A 24,142-nucleotide genomic window follows, 5' to 3' on the forward strand; every position below is an offset into this window, starting at 1 on the left:
TAGCAAAACCTAGATGCTCATATTGGTTCCTACATATTCTACGAAGATCTTTATCGGTCAAATCGTAATGACAACATACGTCATTCCCTTTGTCATCGGTATGTTACTTGCCCGAGATTCGATCGTCGGTATCTCCATACCTAGTTCAATCTCATTACCAGCAAGTCTCCTTACTCGTTCCATAATGCATCATCCTGAAACTAACTCATTAGTCACATTGCTTGCAAGGATTATCATGGTGTGCATTACCGAGAGGGCCCAGAGATACCTCCCCGATACTCAGAGTGACAAATCTTAATCTCGATCTATGCCAACCCAACAAACACCTTCGGAGATACCTGTAGAGCATATTTATAATCACCCAGTTACGTCGTGACATTTGATAGCACACAAGGTATTCCTCCGGTATCCGGGAGTTGCATAATCTCATAGTCAAAGGAATATGTATAGTCATGAAGAAAGCAATAGCAATAAAACTTAACGATCATTACGCTAAGCTAACGGATGGGTGTTGTCTATCACATCAATCTCCTAATGATGTGATCCTATTCATCAAATGACAACACGTTTCTATGGTTAGGAAACTTAACCATCTTTGATTAACGAGCTAGTCTAGTAGAGGCTTACTAGGCACACAGTGTTTTGTTTATGTATCCACACATGTATCAAGTTTTCGGTTAATACAATTCTAGCATGAATAATAAACTTTTATCATGATATAAGGAAACATAAAATAGCAACTTTATTATTGCCTCTAGGGCATTTTTTCTTCAGTCTCCCACTTGCACTAGAGTCAATAATCTAGTTCACATCGCCATGTGATTTAACACCAATAGTTCACATCTTTATGTGATTAACACCCACATTTCACATCGCCATGTGACCAACACCCAAATGGTTTAATAGAGTCAATAATCTAGTTCACATCGCTATGTGATTAACACCCAAAAGTACAAAGGTGTGATCATGTTTTGCTTGTGAGAGAAGGTTAGTCAACGGGTCTGACACATTCAGATCCATATGTATTTTGCAAATTTCTATGTCTACAATGCTCTGCATCAAGCTACTCTTGCTAATTTCTCCCACTTTCAATATGTATCCAGATCGAGACTGAGAGTCATCCAGATCGGTGTCAAAGCTTTCATCGACGTAACTCTTTACAACGAACTCTTTATCACCTCCATAACCGAGAAAAATTTCCTTAGTCCTCTTTGGGCACCTAAGGATAATTTTGACTGTTGTCGAGTGATCGACTCTTGGATCAATGTTGTACCACTTGCCAAACTCATGGCAAGGTACACAATAGGTCTGGTATACAGTATGGCATACTTTATAGAACCTATGGTTGAGGCATAGGGAATGGCTTTCATTCTTTCTCTATCTTCTGCCATGGTCGGGTTTTGAGTCTTACTCAACTTCATACCTTATAACTCAGGCAAGAACTCCTTCTTTGAGTGATCCATTTTGAACTCCTTCCAAATCTTATCAAGGTATGCACTCATCAAAAGTCTTATCAAGCGTCTTGATCTATCTCTATAGAACATGATGCCCAATATGTAAGCAGCTTCACTGAGGCCCTTCTTTTGAAAAACTCCTTTCAAACACTCCTTTATGCTTTCCAGAAAATTCTACATCATTTCCAATCAACAATATGTCATTCACATATAATTATCAGAAAGGTTGTAGTTCTCCCACTCACTTTCTTGTAAATATAGGCTTCTCCGAAAGCCTGTATAAAACCTTATGCTTTGATCACCTCAACAAAGCATACATTCAAACTCCGAGATGCTTGCACCAGTCCATAGATGGATCGTTGCAGCTTGCACACTTTGTTAGCACCTTTAGGATTGACAAAACCTTCTAGTTGTATCATATACAACTATTCTTTAATAAATCCATTTAAGGAATGCAGTTTTGACATCCATTTGCCAGATTTTATAAAATGCGGCAATTGCTAACATGATTCACACAGACTTAAGCATCGATACGAGTTAGAAAATCTCATCATAGTCAACACCTTGAACTTGTCGAAAACCCTGTTGCGACAATTCGAGCTTTGTAGGTAGTACCATCAGCTTCGGTCTTCCTCTTGAAGATCCATTTATTCTTAATGGCTTGCTGATCATCGGGAAAGTCAACCAAAGTCCATACTTTGTTCTCACACATGAATCCCGTCTCAGATTTCATGGTCTCAAGCCATTTTGCGGAATCTGTGCTCATCATCGCTTCCTCATAGTTTGCAGGTTCGTCATGGTCTAGTAACATGACTTCCAGAACAGGATTACCGTACCACTCAGGCACGGAACATGCTCTGGTTGACCTACGAGGTTCGGTAGTAACTTGATCTGAAGTTTCATGATCATTATCATTAGCTTCCTCTCTAGTTGGTGTAGGCATCACTGGAACTGATTTCTGTCATGAGCTACTTTCCAATTCGAGAGAAGGTACAATTACCTCATCAAGTTCTATTTTCCCTCCCACTCACTTCTTTTGAGAGAAACTCCTTCTCTAGAAAGAATCCATTCTTAGTAACAAATATCTTGCCTTCGGACCTGTGATAGAAGGTGTACCCAACAATTTCTTTTGGGTATCCTATGAAGACACACTTCTCCGATTTGGGTTCATGCTTATCAGGCTGAAGCTTTTTCACATAAGCATCGTAACCCCAAACTTTAAGAAACGACAGCTTAGGTTTCTTGCCAAACCACAGTTCAGATGGTGTCATCTCAACGGATTTAGATGGTGCCCTATTTAACGTGAATGCAGTTGTCTCTAATGCATAACCCCAAAACGATAGTGGAAAATCGGTAAGAGACATCATATATTGCACAATATCTAATAAATGCGGTTACGACATTCGGACACACCATTATGTTGTGGTGTTCCAGGTGGCGTGAGTTGTGAAACTATTCCACATTGTTTTAAATGAAGGCCAAACTCGTAACTCAAATATTCGCCTCCGCGATCAGATCATAGAAACTTTATTTTCTTGTTATGATGATTCTCAACTTCACTCTAAAATTCTTTGAACTTTTCAAATGTTTCAGACTTGTGTTTCATTAAGTAGATATACCCATGTCTTCTTAAATCATCTGTGAAGGTCAGAAAATAACGATATCTGCCGCGAGCCTCAACACTCATCGGACCACATACATCGGTATGTATTATTTCCAATAAGAGTGGCTCGCTCCATTGTTCTGGAGAACGGAGTTTTAGTTATCTTGCCGATGAGGCATGGTTCGCAAGCATCAAATGATCCATAATGAAGTGATTCCAAAAGTCCATCCGCATGGAGTTTCTTCATGCGCTTTACACCAATATGACCTAAATGGCAGTGCCACAAATATGTTGCACTATCATTATCAACTTTGCATCTTTTGGCATCAATATTTTGAATATGTGTATCACCACAATCGAGATTCAGTAAACCATTCATACTAGGTGTATGACCATAGAAGGTTTTATTCATGTAAACAGAACAACAATTATTCTCTGACTTAAATGAATAACCATATTGCAATAAACATGATCTAATCATATTCATGTTCAACACAAACACCATATAACATTTATTTAGGTTCAACACTAATCCCGAAGGTAGATTTTCATATCAACCTTGGAATCACATCCAACACACATCATCACCTAACCCTTAACTAGTCTCTGTTCATTCTGCAACTCCTGTTTTGAGTTACTAATCTTAGCAACTGAACCGGTATCAACTACCCATGAGCGACTATGAACACTTGTAAGGTACACATCAATAATTTGTATATCAAATATACATTTGTTCACCTTGCCATCCTTCTTATCCGCCAAGTATTTGGGGCAGTTCCGCTTCTAGTGACCATTCCCTTTGCAGTATAAGCACTTAGTTTCAGGCTTAGGTCGAGTTTTGGGCTTCTTCACGGGAGTGAAAACTTGTTTGCCATTCTTCTTGAAGTTCCCTGTCTATCCCTTGCCATTTTCTTGAAACTAGTGGTCTTGATAACCATCAACATTTGATGCTCTTTCTTGATTTCTACCTTCATTGATTTCAGCATCGCAAAGAGCTTGGGAATCATTTTCGTCATCCCTTGCATATTATAGTTCATCACGAAGTTCTAGTAACTTGGTGATAGTGACTAGAGAACTCTGTCAATCACTATCTTATCTCGAAGATTAACTCCCACTTGATTCAAGTGATTGTAGTACCCAGACATTCTGAGTACATGCTCATTGGCTGAGCCATTCTCCTCCATCTTGTTGGCAAAGTACTTGTTAGAGGTCTCATACCTCTCGACATGTAGCGATCCGACCGCAGACGGTCAAATCTCTGTGCATGAGTGTCGTCCCCGGATCGGTAATGCTGACACACACAGTACTCGAGGATTTATAACAGAGTTCAATCACAAACTTATTACATCGAATGTCTCAAAAGAGAACTTATTACAATAATATGGCTGAAGGCCATCTAAATGAGATAACAGCGGAAGCTTCGAAGGTAAATGAGTCCATCAACTCCAACGGCATAGCTGAGTGCACGACAACGACCTAGCGCACCCTAATCTTCGTCTGAAAACTCTGCAACATAATACGTTGCAGCCTATGTAGGTCGGCACATGGAATATGCTGGCAAAATAACACTATAGAGCAAAGAACAGATAACAACTATCACTAAATGCATATATGGCTGGTGGAGGCTCTATGGTTATAATTTTGCGTAAAGCCAGTTTTTCCCTACTACAAAGGAATATATTTTATTTACTACAAAGTTTGTACAAAACATTGAGAATGGTAACCCCATCTCAATCCCAAATTAATAATCAACAACCCCATAAGTTATTTAAGTAAAGTGATGAGATCAACATAATAATTCAAGCACCAGATACTCAAGATGTCCATAACCGGGGACACGGCTAATCATGATTAGTTTGTACACTCTGTAGAGGTTTGCGCACTTTTCCCCACAAGACTCGATCTCCTCCGTTGGATTTCTCGCACTACATGTTGTTTGAGAGAGGGATGACCGAGACACAGTCTTCCAGAAGCATTAACTCGTTACGACGGGTAGACAGTACCACCTTGTCGGTGTACAAAAGAAGGGGCGCACCTTTGTACCCCTTTACCTGTGCACGGACAGTCGGAGCCGCGCCCGCGGCCGCACCAAGCAGAACAGGGGAGGTGAACCGAGGTAAAACCGAAGCCCAAGACAGCCGAAGCAATGCCAAGGCCAAGAACAAAGCAAAGTGGCGAAGCAGGTTCCCCCGGCAAGATCCTTGCCCGGGGCAGCCTCAGTAGCCCCGGCAAGACTCTTGTCGGGGCGGCCCGCCCACACAGCGGAGTGAGCCACCCTCGAGCCCACGGGTTCCAACTCAACCAACCACGTTGGAACTAGGGCTCGGGAGGCACCTCCATGGTGTCATGCAGATCTTTGTCAAGCCCAAGGAATATTCAAGATCAGATGAGGATTAAGAGACAACGGTCCTCGGCAAGGTCCTTGCCGAGGAGAGCCACGAGACCCCCGGCAAGATCCTTGCCAGGGACGACAGCACGCCACGGCAAGACCCTTGCCGGGCCACCCGGCAAGGCCCTCACCAAGGGCGTCAGCGGGGCCACATCCAAAACCGCACCAGCCAAGTCTCCACCGCCGTTCGCATGCAGCTGCCAGCCCAACCAGCTGGACAGGCACCTGCGTGGCAACATGCAGCTCCCAGGCCAACTCATGAAGCACCTGCATGGCGGCATGCAGATCTTCGTGAAGACCCTATCACCGCGCCAGCTCAGCTGGGGGCTGCGCCGGGGGCTGCTGTCCGGGCTGCTCAACACCACCAGTGGCGCCCTTGAAGTACCAGCCGGGGGCTGGCCGCCCGCCGAGGTCTTGGCCCTCTACACCCTCTGGGCCAGCGTCTATGTGTCCCTGCGAAGATGAAAACGAGTCAAGACAAGCAACACAGATTGAGGAGACAGAGACAACGGGAAAGAGCAAGATACTTACTCATCATCCACCTCCTCCTCTGTTGTTTTCCTCTTCCTCCTCGGGCTGAGGAATCCGAAGTCAAAGGTGACCCCCACGTCGGCGTGCGCCGGAGGAGGGGAGGAGGGCGAAGTCCGGGCGCGCTTGGGCGAAGAGGAGGCAAATGCTCTCTTCTTCGCCGCCGCGGCCTTCACCACTTTCTTCACCGCCGCGGCCCTCGTTTGACGCGCGGACTCCTCCAGAGACTTTGGCCGCCGTGCGGCCCTGACGGGCCGTACCGGCTCGCCAGAAGTGGCCCGCCGTAGGACTCGCCCTCTTCCCGTGGCCGGAGGGTCAACAGCCCCGGCCTCTTCCTCCGACGACTCGTCAGCCGAATCTTCAACCAGAGGAGCCTCGGTGCCGGCGCTGTTGGCCTCCCCGGCGGCCGCCGCCCACCGGGTGAGCTCCTCCTCCTCCGCGGCCGTCGCAGCCTTGACCTCCACACCACCAGTGCTGCCGGCCTCCTCGGCAAGTTGCGCCTCCCTCACCCTGGTGGCGATGTAGTCCAGTTCCGCCTGGGAGGTGTCCTCGACGAGCAGCCGCTCGGCGTCGGCGTTGACGTATCCCTCATGCAGAGTGTCGAAGAACTGCCGCACCTGGATGTCCTCCGGCTCAACCCAGCTTGGGTCAGGGCCATGCGCGTTGCAGTCCGGCATCATGGCGATGATGTCGGTCTGGCGCTAATTATTGCACAGCGGGACCACTCCTGCCGGCAACTCGAACAAAGGCCCCTTGACGACCTTGCCGGCCTTCGCGGCGGCCCTCGCGACCTTGCCGGTCCGCTCGACCTCGCCGTCGCGGCCCACATCAAGCTGGAAGAGTCACTGGCAGAAATGGGCATGCCCCATCACTGTGAAATTGTGGTCGAGGCCGGGGCGAAGCCGCATGATGTCGGCGGGGTTCGTGAAGAGCCAGGTCGGCCTCCCCTTGTTGTGCACTGGAGCGATCCGGCGGTGGATGAAGTCCGCCCTGATCATCTCAAATGTGAGCCTGGCCTCGGTGAGCCAAAGGATCCTGGTGGTGGCGGTCGTGAGCTTCTCGTCGTCGGCATCGACGTCGCTCCAATCGCTTCTGCGGACCGGCGGCGCCCGACGAACTTCGCAGAATGCCGGCGGGTCCTTTTCTTCAATCCAGTACCACCAGCCCCGCCACTCTTCCCACCTCTCCTTCATGGCACCATCCGGGTATGCTCCCTTGGATCTTGGGATCCAAGTGACACAACCGGAGATGGCGCCCCCCGTTTGAATCCGAGGGAAGAAGTAGTGGCGGAAAAGCGCCGTGTTGGGATGCACCCGGGCGAAACCTTCACAGAGGTGCGCGAAAAGGGCCATGCACGCCACCGTGTTTGGGGTAAAATCCAAGAGGCGGAAGCCAAAGGTATGCATGATGTCGCTAAAGAAATCGGAGAAGGGAGGACAGAGCCCGCAGGAGAAATAGTCGACAAAGAAAGGCTACCGATCCGGGGCAGCCTCGGCGTAGTTGGCGGGGATGACGCGCGTGGCTAGGTGCCCTGTCTTCTCTCCCCTCGTCTTCACCCCCCACAGGGGCTTGAAGGCTTCCCGGAGCTCGAACAATTCAACCGTCGAGGGGAAGTAGGCGGACTGCATCCGCTGCACCGCCAGCGCACTCTCCGGCGGCTCCGCCGCTCTGGCATCCTTGGCCACTCCCTTGCCCTTGGTGGATTTTGGCGCCATGGCGGTTGGGGGAAGGGGGCAAGGGGCAAAGGATGGCGGGAACACGATGGCGGCGAGCAAGAGCGAAACTTAAGGAAGAAGAGGTAGACGAATGGAGGTTTCTGAGATTGGGATTGCGCGGAGGGTAAAGGGAACAGTGCGCTCGCGGTTATCCCTTTTTATGGGGAAGGTGCGGGTCGCGCTGCCCATTTACAGTGATGTGACGCAAGCGTGCGGTAACCGCCCCATGCATGCCGACCACGTCACGCGCACCCCTCAACGTCGCGCATTCAACGCGGGTCGTGGGGAGCGCAGCGCGTGAAAAGTTTTACCGCGGTAAAAACTGCCCCGCCTGCCCGCGCATCGTTTTGGGCCTGGCCCAACAACGTGTCGCGCTTATGTGTGGCCCAGGCCCGGGGGCTCCTGTCGGTGTACAAAAGAAGGGGCGCACCTTTGTACCCCTTTACCTGTGCACGGACAGTCAGAGCCACGCCCGCGGCCGCACCAAGCATAACAGGGGAGGTGAACCGAGGTAAAACCGAAGCCCAAGACAGCTGAAGCAACGCCAAGGCCAAGAACACAAAGAAGCAGAGAGGCGAAGCAGGTTCCCCCGGCAAGATCCTTGCCGGGGGCAGCCTCAGCGGCCCCGGCAAGACCCTTGCCGGGGTGGCCCGCCCACACCAGCGGAGTGAGCCACCCTCGAGCCCACGGGTTCCAACTCAACCAACCATGTTGGAACTAGGGCTTGGGAGGCACCTCCATGGTGGCATGCAGATCTTTGTCAAGACCAAGGAATTTTCAAGATCAGATGAGGATTAAGAGACAACGGTCCTCGGCAGGGTCCTTGCCGAGGAGGGCCACGAAACCCCCGGCAAGATCCTTGCCGGGGACGATAGCACGCCATGGCAAGACCCTTGCTGGGCCACCCGGCAAGGCCCTCACCAAGGGCGTCAGCGGGGCCACATCCAGAACCGCACCAGCCAAGTCTCCACCGCCGTTCGCATGCAGCTGCCAGCCCAACCAGCTGGGCAGGCACCTGCGTGGCAACATGCAACTCCCAGGCCAACTCATCAAGCGCCTGCGTGGCGGCATGCAGATCTTCGTGAAGAACCTATCACCGCGCCACCTTAGTTGCCTGCTTGCCCACATAGCGCCGCACGCATCCCTGGCCAGGGCGCGTGTTGAAGAAAGGAGGAGCGGCGACGGACGGGACGGGCCTCGCTCCCATCCCCGATAAAGCTAGGGGACAACACCTCAGCGGCACATTAAATGCGTCTTGTCCTGTAATACGAACGATAAGCTCGTAGCACTATACGCCTTTCCACCTCCTGTGTGCCACTGTGGCAGCCCCTTTCTACTATAAAAGGAGGCTCATGGCATACTGGAAAAGGATTCGGCTCTTTGGAACCACGCACCCACCATAGCAAGTTCGAGAGCTCAAGAACTCTCGGAAATACATCCACCAAAGCAGGACTAGGGTTTGACGCATCCTCGCGGCCCGAACCTGGGTAAACGATCCTTGTGCAGATTACTAATCCTGCTCTTCTCACAACCCTGCGCCCCGGCAACCGTAGTAGGGATTCTTGTGATCCCATAGGTGTCGTTCCACACCGACACACCTACATCCCCTACATCTGCTAGTCTACCACTGTAAGAGGTCACACAACTTACTCAACTATGCCAGAGCCCATAATGGCTTGTGGCTGCAAACGGAAGTTTCCAGTATGAATAACATAATGATCCCTTTGAGCCTGGGTGGGAAACCATATGATGATCACACGGGTTCCCCGGGATCTCCTTGGACAACACTGGATTCCCTAGGTGCCCACAAGCCAATCCACCCAGATGTGTATTAAAGTAGCCACCTTAAGTTAAACCTTAGTTAACAAAGATCTCTCACATCTTTCATGAATTCCCTCAAACCAATCCACGTTTATGAGCGTAGCATAGCTACCTCATCAACTACTTCCCAAAACCCACATGTTATCAATCCTACTCATGCAATGTTTCAGGGTTGAAACTAATGCATAAAAACTGGGTAATAAAGGGGTATGATCAAAGTGTTACTTGCCATGCTGACGATCAGAAAACCCTAGTGATTCGTAGTAGCACGCTTCGCACTCCGGAAACTCTATCGTGAACAAACAATAGCATACATAAGCACTCAAGCATAAGATGCAAGGGTAAAACTCAAGAGAAAGGATCCAAACTGAAAGTTCAACTGAAGACCTTCGATTTGCAAAAAGAATCAATCGAATCGGAGCTGCGAAACTGAACCTGCGATCAAAAGAAGTACGAATTCAAATCTGCTTGAAACCAAATTTTAATTTATCAAAATCATGTTCAAGTTGATTAACTGGAAAGAGGGGAACAAGACGAAGATTTTGGCGTTGGTTTCACTGGATTTGGAAAAACGAGTAAAAAGTAGCGAGGGTTTGAATTTCAGGGACTAATCTGTGATAAAAGTATTCGCGGATAGGTCCCTGGGCGAAAAATAAAATAAAAAGAAAAACCTAACGAATGAACGTTCACTAACAGATCTAAACGAATGAATTCGTTTGTTAACCGAAACTATCGATGAACTTTCGTTAATTAACGAACTAAATAAATGAACCCGATCCAACGGAATAAACCGAAAAAAACGAAAGAAAACCGAGCGGATTTTTCCGGTTTTCGAAAAAAACGCGGCGATGAGATCCGATCGACGCCGGCGTCGGGCGAGGCGGCGACGGCAGCTGGCAGTTTTATTTAAATAAAATTTCGCCTGAAAGAAAATTCCTAATAAAATATATAAAAAATTCTAAAAATACTAGAAACAATTTTCGCCATCCAAACCTAATATTTAGGACAAGGTGAACGTTTTTCTGGCCTAAAATGCAATTTTCAGAAATGCATATTTTCTCTAATTCAAATAAAATACAATTAAAATAATAATTTGGTTTTAAAATTTCTTCTTCAATAGTCCTCTCCTTTGAAGAAGTCATTTTATCTCCTCTCATTTATTTTTATTATTGGAAAATAATTGGAGAGAAAAATATTAAAATCAAATTGATCCACTTTTCAGGTTTGAGAAAAAATTCAAATATGAAAATCTCTGAAATCTCCAACTCTCTCCTTGGGTCCTCGAGTTGCATAAGATTTCTAGGACCACAACCAAAATGCAAATAAAATATGATATGCATATGACGACCTATGTATAACATCCAAATTGAAAATTGGGATGTTACAAACCTACCCCCCTTAAGATGAATCCTGTCCTGGAGATTCGGGTTAGCTAGAAAATAGGTGTTGTGGTCTTTCCGTAGGTCTTCCTCTCGCTCCCAGGTGGCTTCCTCCTCAGTATGGTGGCTGCACTGAACTTTGCAAAACTTAATAACCTTGCTGCGTGTAACTCGGCTGGCAAACTCAAGAATCTTGACGGGTTTCTCCTCGTAGGTTAGGTCACTCTCCATCTAAATTGCTTCTAGGGGCATTGTATCTCTCAGAGGAATATCGGCCATCTCTGCATGGCACTTCTTCAACTGGGAAACGTGAAGCACATGATGAATTCCTGACAATCCTTCGGGTAACTCCAACTTGTAGGCCACCTCTCATATGTTCCAGAACTCGGTATGTTCCTACAAATCTCGGGGCTAACATTCCTTAACTCCAAAACATTTAACTCCTCGAAGTGGTGACACACGAAGATATGCTCTGCCTCTGACTTTGCAGACTACCTCCTTGCATTTAGTATCGACATAACTCTTCTGCCTGGACTGAGCTACCTTCAGTCTATCCCGAATAAACTTAACCTTCTCTTCATATTCCTTGATTAAATCCGGTCCAAACAACTGACGGTCTCCAACTTCATCCCACATCAACGGTGTCATGCACCTTCTTCCATACAAAGCTTCAAAAGGGGCCATCTTCAAACTAGCCTGGTAACTGTTGTTGTATGAGAACCCTGCGTAAGGCAAATTATCATCCCAAGTGGATCCATAATCTAGCGCACAAGCTCTCAACATGTCCTCTAGAATCTGATTGACTCTCTCGGTCTGTCCATCTGTCTGCGGATGAAAGCCTGTACTGAACTCAAGCCTGGTACCCAAAGTCTTGTACAGCTGATTCCAAAATTTCTAGGTAAACTGGGTTCCTCTATCTGATAGGATGTTCCTCGGAACTCCATGCAGACATACGATCCTGGTCACATATATCTTGGCCAACTTCGCGCTCGTATAAGTGGTTTTTACGGGGATAAAGTGAGCCACTTTGGTCAAGCGATCAACTACTACCTAGATAGAATCATATCCCAATCGTGTCCTGGGTAATTTGGTGATGAAATCCATGCCAAGTTTGTCCAACTTCCATTGGGTATCGGCATAGGCTAGAGTAATCCTGCTGGCTTCTGATGTTCTGCCTTCACTCTCTGGCATACATTACATACTGCTACATACTCGGCAATATCCTTCTTCATACCTGTCCACCAGAAATGTTCCTTCAAATCCAAATACATCTTGGTGTTTCTGGGGTGAATCGAGTATGGCGAGTCATGAGCTTCCTGAAGTATTAACTTCCTGATCTTTGTATTATTGGGCACATATACACGATCCTCAAACCATAAAGTTTCGTGTTCATCCTCACGAAAACCCCTGGTTTTTCCTTTGCTCATCTTCTCCTTTATCTCAGCAATTTCCTTATCATCCTTTTGAGCTTCTCGAATCTTTCCCAATAATGTGGATTGAACCTCCATTGTTGCAACAAAACCTCTTGAAACTATCTCCAAACGAAGTTCCTTGAGCTCGGCGACTAACTCCTGCGGTAATCCTCCGCTTACGAGGGTATTTACATAACTCTTGCGACCCAAAGCGTCTACTACGACATTGGCCTTTCCTGGATGATAATTCAACTTCATATCATAATCCTTTATGAGCTCCAACCATCTCCTCTGCCTGAGATTCAGCTTCTTCTGCGTGAAGATATACTTTAGACTCTTGCGATCCATGTATACATCACAACGGTTTCCAATAAGAAAGTGTCTCCAGGTCTTGAGCGCATGCACTACGGCTGCTAACTCCAAATCATGCGTGGAATAATTCAATTCATGCGGTCGAATCTGACATGAGGTATATCAAACAACTCTTCCATCTTGCATAAGTACGCCTCCAAGTCCCGAGCGAGAAGCGTCGCAATACACTTGGAAATCCTTGCGTATATCCGGAAGAATCAACACTGGGGCTGTAACTAAACGTTTCTTCAACTCCTGAAAATTGGCCTCACATTCCTTGGTCCATTTGAACTTGGTGTCCTTCTTCAACAACTCCGTCATGGGTTTCGTAATCTTGGAAAAATTCTCAATGAACCTCATGTAGTATCCTGCGAGTCCCAGAATACTGCGGATCTCTCCAATTGAGGTGGGTGCGAACCACATAGTGATAGATTGAACCTTGGTAGGGTCTACTGCGATACCTTCTCCTGATATAACATGTCCAAGAAGTCCAACTTCCTTCAACCAAAACTCACATTTGCAGAGTTTGGCGTATAGCTGATGTTCCCTGAGCTTCTCGAGAACTAGTCGCAATGTTCCTTGCGTTCCTCTTCATTCTTCGAGTATACCAATATATCATCAATGAACACCAGAACAAACTTATCCAAGAATTCCATGTACACCTTGTTCATCATAATCATGAAATAGGCAGGGGCGTTAGTCAATCCAAAAGACATAACCGTGTACTCATATAGCCCGTGCCTTGTGGTAAAAGCTGTCTTAGGTATATCCTGTTCTCGGATCTTCAGCTGGTTGTTGGTGTACAAAAGTAGGGGTCCTATTTGTACCCCTTTACTTGTGCGCGGGCAGCTGCAGCCCCACCTGATGCCACGCTTTGCGGGGCAGAGGAAGCAAAGTCACAAGATGGGTGAAGCAATGCCGAGACAGAGACATGAAGAGCAGAAGGGCAAGGTGAGTTCCCCCGGCAAGGCCCTTGCCGGGGCGGCCACCACAGCCCCGGCAAGAACCTTGCCGGGGCAACTTGCCTGGCGCCAACAGGGCTGCCACCCTTGAGCCTGAGAGTTCCAAACGCCCTCAACCACATTGGAACCAAAGCTCGGGAGGCGCCTCCGTGGTGGCATGCAGATCTTTGTGAAGACCAGAAGCACACAAGACTAGATGATAACCAGAAGACGACGATCCTTGGCAAGATCCTCGTCGGGATACCCACGAAACCGCCGGCAAGACCCTTGCCGGGGACGACCACGATGCCGTGGCGAGACCCTTGCCGGGGCCCCGGCAAAACTCTTGCCGAAAACATCCGCGGGGTCGCAGCCCGGCCCGCACCCACCAAGACTCCACCGCCATTCCCATGCAGCTGCCAGCCCTCCAACTAGGCGAGCACCTATGTGGAAACATGCGGCCTCTAGGCCAACTCAGCAAGCACATGCGTGGTGGCATGTAGATCTTCGTGAAGACTCTACCACCGCATCAACTCAGCAGCCAGCCAGCCAGCGTGGCACTACACGCCTCGTTAGCTCGGACGCGCGTCGAAGCCAGGCGAAGCGGCGACAGTTGGGACGAGCTTCCTTGTTGTCCCCGATAAAGTAAGAAGGGCACATCGGCAGCGCAGTAAATGTGTTTGTCCTACGGTGCCAGAGGATAGACTTGACCACTGTATAGCTTTCCACCTCCTGTGTGCCAGTGTGGCAGCCCCTTTGTCTATAAAAGGAGGCCCGCGGCATACTGAGAGGGGATTCGGAGTTTTTGGACCCTGCACGCCTTGTAGTTAGTCCAAGAACACTAGATAAACATAAACCAGTAGGAGTAGGGTATTACGCATCGCATCCGGCCCGAACCTGGATAGTCCCCCTGTGTTGTTCTTCTAATCCCGCTCTTCCCACAGCCCCGCGCCCGCCAACCGTAGAAAACGGGATTCTTCATGGTCCCATAGGTGTCGTATCCCCCGACATCTTTGGCGCGCCAGGTAGGGGGCGCAAGCTGTCAGAAATCCGGTTTTGAAGCCGACGCCTCGACTTCATCATCACGATGGCCCCCAAGAAGATGGGGATGATGGCGATCGGATCGCCCGAAGCAGGCCCATCTGCACCAGCGCGAGCGGGCGATGGGGTGGCCACGGATGGCGCCGGAGGCGCCGCACGTGAGCATCCACGACGCTCTGGCACCCGGAGCCGGGTGAGCTACGTTGTGCGGGCCCAAGATGACGGGCCACACGCGGCTGGGTCCGGGGATGGTGCCGTGCTACCCACGGGCGGCGCGGCAACCTCTACGGGGCCCCAGCTGGCACCCGCGCGGCGGCCTTCCCAGGCCACGCGCGATGAGCAACACCGCGATGCCGGAGCCCCAGGGCACCGCCGCGAAAAGAGTCCTATGCACCACTCGCAAGACGCAGCAGGCCGGTGAGCGTGCTCGAACGCTGGCGGAAGCGACGTGCGACCGCGAGACCGTGACAGATCCCCTTCTGACCTAGTTAGAAGCCGGAGCGCATCACGGTCTACGCAAGTCTCGCCGCCACCCATGCCAGCGGAAGCACTGGCGCGCGTGCAACTGCTCCTCGACTTCCCCCCTACTGCGGAGAAGCTCAACGAGTGGAGGGCCACCATTCGAAGCCTTGTCAGCTTTGCCAACAAGGCTGAGCAGCTCCCGATAGGACCCTCACGCCGGCGTTCTGTCGAGCCGGTGCATGCCGGCGGTGGGGGGACTAGAGACGCCGTGACTACGGTGCACTCCCCTCCCCCATGGCCATGACAGCAGCCACCGGCCCGCCTAGTCGACGCCTGTGACAACGTTTCCACGGCGTCGTCCGAGCCGCGAACCCACTACTATCAGCATCGAGTTCTTCGAGAATGAGCCCAAGGAGACGCTCCGACTACCATTGAGCGGCGGCGGGAAGCGCGCCATCAGTCAGATCGGCATGTGGGGCTTGCTATGGACCACCCAGCGTCGGGGGCCCCTGGTGGTCTGCCTTACGAGCTGGGCTCTCCGGCCTTTACCCGGGAGCTGCGGCAGTTCCAGTGGCCCTCCCACCGCACGTTCAAGCCTGATGTTGGGGAAAAGTACAACGGCAAGACTCACCCGTCGGAGTTCCTCGGCATCTACACCATCGCAATGCAGGCCGCTGGGGCTCGCGACAATTAGGTGCTCGCCAACTACTTTCCGTTGGCACTTAAGCCAAACGTCATGTCGTGGTTGATGCACCTGCCGGTGGATTCCATCTCTTCCTGGTCGGACATGTGCCACGAGTTTGTTGGCGCCTTTACCGGAGGCCACCAAGCTCCTGGCTAGGAAAGTGACTTGCCTGTCATCCCCCAGAAGGATGGTGAGTCCCTGCGTAAGTACATACAGAGGTTCAGCCGTGTGTATTACACCATCCCAGATGTTCATCCTGCCGCTGTCATCACTGCGTTCCACCAGAACGTATGCAACCGCAAGATGCGTGAAGAGCTGGCAATGAACAAGGTCAGGGACATGGCCGAACATTATGTTCTGGCTGATAGGTGTGCTCGGGCTAAGTAAGGAAGGAAGTACCCCAGCGAAGATGCCGGCGCGGAAACCGACTCCACGGATGAACACGCCACCGCCCCGGCGAAGAAGGGTCGGCGCCGCAATAGGAAGCGTAAGGGCAAGACTGTACTTGCCGTTGAGGGATCCGGCGACCTCGGCGCCGCAAAGAAGGCCAAGGCTGATGACCCCGCCAAGGAGATTGCCGGGTGCACCGCCTGCCGGGCCTTGACGGCCGCCGACAAGCCAGGAGGCTCCGACAAGCAGTACTGGAAGATCCACCGCACCAAGGACCACGACCTCCAGAACTGCCAACAAGTTGAGCTGCTTGCGGAGAAGCAAAAAGCTGAGTATGAGAGGCGGGACAAGCAGAAGGGTCAGGATGGTGCCGAGGGGTCCGGCAAGAATCATGGCGGCCAAGGAGGTCGCCGCGGCAAAGATAACCAACAAGAGAGGTGTCACGACCGGTTTTTCAATAAAATAATTATTGAGAGACCAATCCCTTTTACGGACCAGCGAGGAAGAATTCCTTCTCACTGGTAGACAATATCTTGGTCATAGAAGAAAAATACCAGGAGTACTAAATATAATACAAGGTTGAGCAGAGACTGCCCAACAATTTATTACATGCACGCCGCTAAAACAAGACGGCGGGTAGGGTGGCAAACTACTAACTCACGATAATAACGGTGGTGGAAATATCATCACGAAGTGAGTGATATGATTCCAGAAGACTACAACTCTTCGAGCGTCGGAGTGAGGCTCGAGAAGACTTATAGCGGGTGGCGGAAGCGTATACAATACAAGTGACCAATATCCGGGATCGCGCAGGACTGACTGGGACTCCTCTAGGCATCGGACGCGCTATCAAACTCTTCATCCAAGAGATCGCCTTCGTCAACATCTGGCCAAATCAACAAGCCAGGTGAGTACTATGAAAGTACTCGCAAGACGGTTCGGACATAAGGTATAACAAATGTAAACATGAAGCACATGAACAAGTTAACCAGTGCGATCAGACATAGAGATAATAAATACTGGGTGCCAAGCGAGCGTCTGAATGATGCCTCGAGCGGAAACTGCAGAATAGTAATACTGATGCCAAACGAGTGTCTGAAAGACTCCTCGAGCGGAAAATGCGGAATAATAATACAGGTGCCAAACGAGTGTCTGAAAGACTCCTCGAGCGGAAAATGCGGAATAATAATGCGGGTGCCAAACGAGTGTCTGAAAGACTCCTCGAGCGGAAAATGCGGAATAATAATGCCACAGTCGGGCGTCGAGGCGACACCACATAAAGGGCTTGCAACAGAAAATAAAGACAGTGCATGCCACAGTCGGACGTCTGTGCGACATCACATAAAGGGCTCATATTTAAAGTAAGAAACAAGTACACGCCATAGTCGGACGTCTGCGCGACGTCACATAAAGGGCTTATATCACAGCTCAATAATACAATCGTTCGGGAACATAAATTATCACAAGCATGCGACAAATATAAAGTTAGTCCATCCACAGGAATAACCATAAAACTGGATTTACCACTTGAGCTTGTTCACCGGGGACAAGTTTTTCACACGGATAGATATGGATATAATGTTTACACTACTCGATCATGGATATGATGATTTGGAAAGAATTGACTCTGCAGAGTTTGTACTTAACCACAGCCAACGGATTTCAGTAGTCACGGGGACTAGTTCCGTCTACGGTGTTTTGGAAGAAACATGTCTAACCAGTACACACCCAATTCAACCATCCGAAGCCAGGGATCACCCTCGGCAACATTCAAGAAAAACCTTGAGACGGGGAGGCTACAACCTCGCGTAGCATGGGATCAAATTTCTAAACGCGCGCTCTAAGGGGGTGCCCCCCTCTCGGTCCCAACCGGAAACACCCATGCCCCCTGACCGGATGACTGGCTTTAATCCTGGGCCAAGGTACCATCATCCCGGCCTCTCTGTTTGGTGTGTACACGGAAAGAGGTTACCAACTTACTAAACCGCATCCTGGAATTGAGACATGTGGTAGCACGGAAAGGGGAAAGAACGGTAACGTGGCTCCAACCACGTTAACGTCGGAGAAAGTCGCATGACGCAAGGCTGGTATGCTACAACAGTACCACCTTGCTGCCCTTCATGTCACCACATGATTAGGCCATCTCTCATCAGAGATCATCGCAACCTTGGAACATGCGGGAAGAGAACGATAACGTGGCTCCAACCACGTTAACGTCGGAGAAAGTCGGATGACGCAAGGCTGGTATGCTACAACAGTACCACCCTGCTGCCCTTCATGTCACCACATGATTAGGCCATCTCTCATCAGAGATCATCGCGACTTTGGAACAACCGGGTCGTTGCCTTACAAGCAACGAGGTATTTACCGACACTCATATGCCACGCACAACCTTTCAAGCGAACATGCAAAAACACTCATCATATCAAATGTTCAAACATGCTTGCCTGGTTCGGAGAAGTCGGATTCTAGCTCGGCGAAGTTCGCGGCTCCTTCACCTCTTTCGGAACCTACGGCAATCACGAAACGCGTACTAACGTGAAAACCAACACTTGCACAGAAACTTTTCCAAATAATTTTCAAATAAATCCCATAAAAAAACTAGACAAAATTTGAAGATTGTCAGAAAAAGAATCACTCAAAAATACCTTTTTATTAAAGAGTTACAAAGGTTTCTGTCCAGGGACTTATCTATAATGAAACAGAAAAGTTCCAGGGTTTTAACTGAGAAAACAGAAAACGCTTCGGTTGGGAATGCGTAATCGCAAAGGAGAAAACGTATTTGCCTAAAGGCGCCAACAGAAAACGGTTTGGAGGACAATAGAATAGAGGCTGACAGGCGGGGTCCACCTGTCAGGTTTAAAAAGCTCGCTGGCGCCCGAAGACTGCGGTGGACGCCGGCGTCGAACCACGGCGAGTTAGGAGAAACGGAGGATACCAAGAGCTTCAGCGTCTTCTTCCGCGTCGGTGGGTGGTGGACTCGTCCAACGGGGAGCACCACGTCGACGGCGACACTATCTCCGGCGGACGGCGGCTCGGGTGAGGATGGGGAACTCTGGTGGAGGGCTGCAAACTACGAATTGAGGCGCGGGTCAGAACGAGGGATGCAAGGTGAAGCTACTGGCAAGAGAATGGAGGCGGAGGAGCGCACACGGGGGCGAATCGGGCTGGATCCCGTGGCGGGTCGCGGCGGCCGGTGTCGAGGAAGGAGACCTCCTCGGGGCTCTACCAGTGGCTAGGCTTGCTCTAGGGGGAGTGCAGGGATGGTGGGAGCTCGAGTTGAAGCTCGGGGCCTCTATTTATAGGCAGATCGACGGGGTGGCCGTGAACGGAGAATCTCCGGCGAGCGATTACGGCGGAGCAGTGGATTGGCAGGAGGTTTGAGTGGCCAGGCAGCATCAATGGAGGTTACTGGAGTCGTTTCACAGCTAAACGGGGTCGGTCTTGGCGTAATGGCGTCGGTCCACGGTGAGGTGACCGCACGGGCTCAACGGCGGCAGAGAGCGCACTCCGCGCCCTGCGGTTCACGACGAGAGCGGCAGCGCGTTCGGGGGAGTGGAAGGCCACGCGGCGAGCTCTGGTGGTTTGGGCGGCGCTGGGTGGCGTCGTCGACGCCGTGTCTCCCGCTGGCGTCCGCAAAGCCGCCGCCGGCGTCGGTCACGGGGCGGCGCACCTTCTGCTGCTCGTCGCCGACGCCCGCAAGGCGCCAGGCGTTCGTGCGGTGCAGGAACAAGAGGGCGGGGACGAGGAGCAAGGCAACGCGGTGGTACTGGCGAGATCGATGTCCTTCTCTGAAGAAAACGACAGCAAGCCAGTGACTGAATCTCTGAATTTTTCTGAACTTGATACAGACAGTGCACTGCAGGTGTTCGACAGGAGGATTTTGCAATGAGATAAATTTTTCTGGAGCTGTAACTTGGTGAGGTGACCACTCAATGCACCCAGAGGCTGTCTGATTTTACTTGGAATTTTTGGAGAAGGTTTTGAATGAATTTCACCAAATTTGACAAATCTGGTCCAAACTTGCAGCAGGTGTAGTTTGAAAATTTTGAACTGAAGACCAGTGGATCTTCATGGTTCTTGGTTGAGGGTTCAAAGGACTAGGAGGGGAAAAAGGTTTGGGGGCAAAAATCAAGACAGAAAGTGGAGTTCCTTTGCAAATCTCCAAGTGCTAGGAAAGAAGGCAGAAATTTATTTGAATAGAATATAAATGGAAATAATCACATGGGGAGGTTCAACTTGCTGGATTTGATGCAAATCATGATCCAAAGGTGAGGAAAGGGTTAGGAGAGGGGATTTGCACTAAGGCTATGGCAAGAAGTAATTGTTGAAAGTGGCAAAGGATTTTCCAAAAGCCATAGTGCAAATTTCAAGGAGAATTTCAAAAGTCATTTCCCAAGTGAAAATATTTTGTCTTGAGTCCAAAATGAAAAGCAAGAACTTCCAAGACCAAAGACAGATCTTGGGTGAATCCAAATAAAACTTTTGCCATAAAAAAAATATTTGAGAGTGAGAGTTCTCTTGAAGAAAAATTTTAAATCACCTCCCTCAAGTCAAATAAAATCATTTGAAAAATCCAAATAAAAACTTTGGTGTCACAACACCTACCCCCTTAGGAAAAATCTCGTCCTCGAGATTTCTGCTGATCCTCAAATAGATATGGATACTCTGCCTGGAGAAAATCTTCCCTTTCCCATGTAGCTTCATCCTCAGTGTGGTTGCTCCACTGAACCCTGAAAAACTTTGTCGTTTTCTGACGGGTCCTCTGTTCAGACTCTTCTAAAATCTTTACTGGCCTTTCTCTGTAGGTGAGATCTGGTTGCATATCAATGTCCTCATGAGGTACATGCTTTTCTGGGTTGCTCACACATTTTCTTAACTGTGAGACGTGGAACACGTCATGGACGTCTGACAGCTCCTTGGGGAGGTCTAGTTGGTAGGCTACCGTGCCTGTTCGTGCCTTTACACAAAATGGTCCAATAAATCTTGGGGCTAGCTTCCCCTTAATTTTGAACCGTTGTAGACCCCTCATAGGAGATACTCGGAGGTATACGGAATCACCGGGTTCAAAGCTGACCTCACGGTGCTTCTGATCATAGTAGCTCTTTTGGCGGCTCTGTGCTGTCTTGAGTCTGTCCCGGATTTGTTTAACTTTCTCCTCGGCCTCTTTAAGCATGTCTGGGCCGAAGATACGGCTGTCACCTGTTTCTGACCAATTCAGTGGGGTACGACACCTTCGTCCGTACAATGCTTCAAAGGGTGCCATTTGCAAGCTGGCTTGGTAACTGTTGTTGTAAGCAAATTCGGCATACGGCAAACTCTCTTCCCAACTGGATCCATAGGTGAGCACACAGGCTCTTAGCATATCCTCTGGGATTTGGTTCACACGTTCCGTTTGTCCATCAGTCTGAGGGTGGTATGCTGTACTGAAGGCTAGTTGCGTGCCCAGAGCTTGTTGTAGGTGATCCCAAAATTTGGAGACGAATTGGGTGCCTCGGTCTGATATTATAGTCTTTGGGACTCCGTGAAAACAACCTATACGGGAGAGATAAAGTTTTGCCAGTCTTTGTGTGGAGTAGGTAGTCTTCAGGGAATGAAATGAGAAACTTTGGTTAGTCGGTCTGTGATGACCCATATGGCGTCATTCCCATGCTGTGATCGGGGTAGTCCGACGATGAAATCCATTCCTATTTCATCCCATTTCCACTCCGGTATTATGTTTGGTTGGAGTAGCCCTGCTAGCTTTTGATGCTCGGCCTTAATGCGCTGACATGAATCGCAACAAGCAATAAATGTGGCTATATCTCTTTTCATACCGTGCCACCAAAATCTTTCCTGAATGTCCTTGTACATTTTGGTTCCTCCAGGATGGATTGAGTATGGAGCGTTGTGGCTCTCCGTCAAGATCTGTTGCTTGAGTTCCTCAATGTTAGGTACGCAAAGTCTGTCTCGGTACCATAATGTTCCTTCACTGTCGGTGACGAACTCTGAAGTCTTACTAAGATTCATTTTCTTCTTTATGCCTTCGATGCTGGGATGTCCCTGTTGAGCCTTCTTAATTTGTTCCACCAGGGTGGGTTGTATCTCCAGGTTCGATACGGTGCCCTTGGAGACTAACATCATGTTGAGCCTAGCGAACTCTCGCTGAAACTTAGGCCTCAAGTTTTGCGGACCGTCATTGTCCGGGCTGGGGTTTCGACTAAGGGCATCGGCCACTACATTAGCTTTCCCTGGATGGTAGTGAATACCGACGTCATAGTCCTTGACCAGTTCCAACCAGCGTCGTTGGCGTAAATTTAGCTCTGGCTGTGTGAAAATATATTTGAGGCTCTTATGGTCCGTATATATTTCACAGCGATTTCCCAACAGAAAATGCCTCCACTCCTTGAGTGCATGTATGACTGCTGCTAGCTCCAAGTCATGTGTTGGGTAATTTTCCTCATGTTTTCGCAGCTGCCTGGAGGCATATGCGACAACTTTGCCATCCTGCATTAGCACGCATCCGAGACCTTTTCGGGACGCGTCACAATACACTTCAAAGCTCTTGTGTATGTCTGGCACAGTTAAGACTGGTGCGGTTGTCAGCTTCTTCTTGAGTTCTTGGAAGCTCTGCCCGCATGCTTCCGTCCATACGAATTTCTTATGCTTCTTGAGTAACTGTGTTATAGGTTTTGCCACAGTGGAGAAACCTTCAATAAATCTTCTGTAATATCCGGCCATTCCCAGGAAACTCCGCACATCAGTAACATTGGCGGGTGGCTTCCAGTCCAGTATGGCCTTGACTTTTTCTGGGTCTACGGCCACGCCTTCTTGGTTCAGTATATGGCCCAAGAAGCCAACTTGTCTTAGCCAAAATTCACACTTGCTAAATTTGGCGTACAACTGATGTTTCCTCAATTCTCCCAAAACAATTCTGAGGTGCTCAGCATGCTCTTCTGGTGTCCTCGAGTAAACCAGAATGTCGTCAATGAATACCACCACAAATTTGTCCATGAATTTCATGAACACTTTGTTCATGAGGTGGACGAAATATGCGGGGGCGTTCGTTAGTCCAAAAGGCATCACTGTGAACTCGTATAACCCATATCTGGAAGTGAATGCTGTCTTGGGGATATCTTCTGTCCGTACCTTCAGTTGGTGATATCCCGATCTCAAATCAATTTTTGAGAATACCTTGGCTTGTGCGAGTTGGTCAAACAAATCATTGATCCGTGGCATCGAATATTTGTTTTTGATGGTGACCATATTGAGGGCTCGATAGTCTATGCACAGCCTCAGTGTCCCATCTTTCTTTTTGGCGAACAACACAGGCGAACCCCAAGGCGAGGAGCTGGCTCGAATAAATCCTTTGTCCAACAATTCCTTTATCTGCTTCTTCAACTCCACCAACTCTGAGGGTGCCATTCTATACGGCTTCTTATAGATGGGAGCGGTGCCAGGTGCTAGTTCAATGCTGAATTCTATCTCTCAGTCTGGTGGCATGCCTGGCAGTTCTTCCGGGAACACATCAGGAAAGTCGCATACCACTGGAACTTTTCTCAATTCTGCAATGTCCATTTTGTTCAGTTTTGGTTTCTGTGATCGTGGCCTTTCTTGAGCGGAAACTCTTATAGTCTTGCCGTGATGGTGAGTGAGAATCACTGTCCGATTGAAACAGTCGATGAATCCTTTGTTGGTGGTCAACCAATCCATCCCTAAAATGACATCCAGTCCTTTACTTTCCAACACGATGAGATTCGCGTCGAATTGTAGTCCTTCGAACTCAATGACCACTCCTTGGCAGTAACCCTGAGCGATTTGTTTATTTCCGGGGGACTTGATGATCAAAGATTTTTCCAAGGGAAGTATCGGAAAACCATGTTGCGAAACAAAACTCTTCGAAACGAACGAATGGGAAGCTCCAGAATCAAACAAAACCATGGCAGGTACTGTGTTGACAGGGAACGTACCGAGCACGATGTCTGGGGCATT

This window comes from Aegilops tauschii, chromosome 3 (assembly GCF_002575655.3).
Source record: "Aegilops tauschii subsp. strangulata cultivar AL8/78 chromosome 3, Aet v6.0, whole genome shotgun sequence".
NCBI classification, from domain to species: Eukaryota; Viridiplantae; Streptophyta; class Magnoliopsida; order Poales; family Poaceae; genus Aegilops; species Aegilops tauschii.